The sequence below is a fragment of the Barbus barbus genome (genome assembly GCF_936440315.1).
Source record: "Barbus barbus genome assembly, chromosome: 9".
Lineage (NCBI taxonomy): Eukaryota > Metazoa > Chordata > Actinopteri > Cypriniformes > Cyprinidae > Barbus > Barbus barbus.
Window position 1 is genome coordinate 16,815,126 of NC_136737.1, and position 3,789 is coordinate 16,818,914.

The following is a 3,789-nucleotide window of genomic DNA, read 5'->3' on the forward strand; positions in this document are numbered from 1 at the left end:
TTGACACTTGGATTACTTAATTTAATCAAAATCTATAAATTCCCCTCCTTTTTTACAGTCTATGATTCCCTCACGAGATCCCATCCCGCACGACATCAAACTACCGCGAGATGCAGCCCTGCCTCGAGCTGCACTCAGGGTGGATCTCGCGAGATCTCATTTCTCATCCCCCACGCGCTGCATCGCGCTGGCGCCATTACTACTCACTAATTTTCTGGAGAAGACGTTTGTCTTCAGTGTATCCAAGCTAAGAATTTCAATTTTTTAAAACAGAAAATGTAATGATATTGTTTACCAACCATAATGTTAATTGAAACATAGTTTGGATTTTTGTCTCGTTATTTTAGACATCATACTCAGGTCGCGCCATATTTTTCCTCTTATTTCTGGCGCCAGTGCCTAAAGGATAATGCTGTATGTCTTGGTGTTTCCTACGCCCTCTAAAAGTAAAAGACACTAAAAAAGTGCATACTTAAACTGCAGAGTTTGGCAGCAGGCTGTGTGCTCACGATACAGGAAGAGTACAATGATGAGGTCAAATGGCTAAAATAACAGAGAAGCTATGTTAGTCTGGGACAGACCTCGATTTGAAGAGGAAACAAAAAGACTGTTGTACGTTTAACAATACATAAAATACAATATTACAACAATATTTCATATTTATAATGCAAACAGGAGTTTCTGCCTTATATAAATCTGCATCAGTTTGCCTACATTTTTGCCTAAATTAGAATTTAATGTTTTTTTTTGTTTGTTTTTTTAAGTAATAAGCATTTTTCTTACAGAAAGTAATTGGCCGGTCTTGGATGTTGATGCAGTGGAGCAGAAATGGGCAGACCCCACCTTCCAGAAACAAGAGGTATGTTCTAACATGATCATTAGCAGGTTCACAGGCTGAACGCTAACGGTTTGGCTCTTACAGTACTGTGCAGAAGTCTGGGCCACCATTTTGTTTCTTTCTGTTTTTTAATACTGCCTATAAATTTCCTGTATTTTTTGGCTGTATTCTAATAAAATGGTATAGTCATTATACCATTTCTAAAACAACAAATATATATAATGGTGGCCTAAGACATTTTCACAGTCCTGTAATTAGCTATTCTGCTACAGAGGCAGAATGTTTTTGTACCGCAGGCAACACAATTGTAGGAGTGTTTCATATGAATTGTGAGTAATATATATATGTATGGACTCCTTGCACACAGTAGATTACAACTTCCAGTGTAAAATAGCAGTGCACCATCGATTAACCTATGACTGCACGATTTGGAGAGGAAATGTAATTGCAATTATTCGGGTTAATTATTTTGTGTTGTCTCCCATAATAATTATAATCTTGTTTTCCGTTAGGTTGCTGTGGTGGCAGAGATTGGAGGGAGTACTGTGGATGAAGCCACAAGAAGAAGGATGGCCTTCCTTTTGGACCACCCCTTATCAAGAGAGTTCAGTTTTGTTGGCCGGCATGGTAAGCGAGAGTTTCAGGGGCTCAAACTGCTTGAGGTTGTATAAGGTATGTTTACTTGCTGTTGGATTATTTATAACATTCATGTGCAAACAGAGGTTATTCAGTAGAGTTGAGTTTGTTCTTCATAAATCAGTGGAATCAAATGAGTTTGATTGAATGCAAATAATTGTCCATACTTGGACACACAATAACCCAAATGATGAGAATATGGACCAGGTGTACTGCTTATTTTAGTGATAAGTAACTGTTAATTTGTGGTGTAGCGATCACAAAACTCAGTTTATAATAAATAATAAAATTCTAACTTTATTAAAGACAAATATACTGGGTTAAATACATGCTTTTGGGTTTTTAAAAAAAATGCATTTAAAAAAATGCTGATTGGGTTGTTTAGACCAGCGGTTGGGTTACTGCTCAGAAGGTTGGGTTAAACAGCATGTGTTCTGTCCAATATTTACCCAGCACTTGGTTGTATTTAACCCAGCGTTTTTTAGAGTGTACACTAATACAAGTGAAGATACTAAAATAAGAATAAATGAAGACATCAGATGCAAAAACCGTCTGAAAGTTTCTTCTAAAAACATTTTTATCAGGCTCTTTTGTTTGTTCAGTTATTTCACTGTAATGGCAATGAAAAGGACCGATATTTGCCTGATAAAAATTATAATTATTTAAAAGATTTCAGATGGACAGATTTTGACATTTGTGATTAAATGAGGCATTTAATTTTTGTGTGAACTATGCCTTTAAATGTTGCCCTGTACCCTTGTTTACACAGAAATCATTTATGATAGAATATTATATCCGATACCATTATTGCATTTCCTGGGAAAAAATTTAAAAATGGAGATGACTGCTTATTTATTGCAAGGGCTTAAATATGGAATTTAATCTAACTTTGCTCTTTGTGTTTTACAGGAAGCTTGAAAAAAATCTCTTACAAAGCAAATTACCAGAAAAGAGGCAGAAAAGTCCGTGTCAAAGTGCTTAATCAATGACGGGAGGAAACTGTTCTGCGAAGTCACGTAGTGGAGAGCAAGATGGGCAAGTCTTAAGATATTCTTGATTTTTAAATGGAAATATAATCTTTAAAAAGACAAGAAACATCTGTTTTAACTGAAAAAGTGGCACAGTGGTTGATTATTTGTTGTCTTTTCAAAGGGCCGTTGTGAGAGCGAGGAGTGAGGAGCTGCACTGTTGGTTTGTTTGTTTGTGAAATGCATTTCAGTTTTCAGATATGAATATACAAACGATACAAGTTATGCCAAATAATGTTTGTCAGGAGCTTCACTTTAACTTTAAGATACTTAAGTTTTGTAAAGTTGTAAATATACAAGTTTTAATGGTCATGATCAAATTATTCCAACGAAACCTTGCTTAAAGCATTCAGAATAAAAGTTATATAGTTTTATAGGAAGCTTAAAAATAACTTTTTATTTTTTATAGATACTTGTGTTTTATAAAGTTGTAAATGTACAAGTTATGATAATATGATAGTTTATATTATTCTCAATAAACTTTGCTTAAAAGCATGAATTACTGTATTGGTTTCTGTTTATTGAATACCTTTAGCATTTTAGTGGATTTAATGTAATGTTTGTGTTTAGGGGTTTGCTGTAAAATAAGGTAACCCAAGCAGACAAATATGTTAGCCCATGTGAATACCTGTTATGGCCCATAAGAGACCTACATAAGACCTAGCTGGGTCCCATCACTAACCCATGTAGGCAGACTCATGTAGGCACCAAATGGGAGCTACCTGGTTAACCCTTATGGGCCCTATATGGAGACCATCATCAGCCCATCTGGGTTAACCCATGTAGGTCCACCATGGAAACTGAGGACAAAATTAGCTGGGTGACTGGGTCCCAGTTGGTCAGCCCAGGTGGGCCCCAGATATCGGCCCAGTTGCAACCCCTATGGGCCCCACATGGATGAGTTGGCTGGGATGTGGGGACTATAGATTTTTTTTTTAAAAAGTCCTTAAGGGGACAGTTCACCCCAAAATTAAAATTGTCATCATTTGCTCACCCTCAAGTTCTCTCACGGTAGCCATTGACTTTCATTGTATGGAAAAAATACTGTGGAAGTCGATGGCTATCGTCGACTGTTTGGTTACCAACATTCTTCAAAATATATGTTCTTTTGTGTTCAACAGAATAAAGAAACTCATATAGGTTTGGACTGAGTGGAGGGTGAATAAATGATGACAGAATTTAAATTTTTAGGTGAACTATCCCTAAAAAGGAATATTTTGAGTTCAGTGTAAGTGATTCTGACTCCACGCAATTTATAGCGTAATATTGATGATCAACACATTTTTT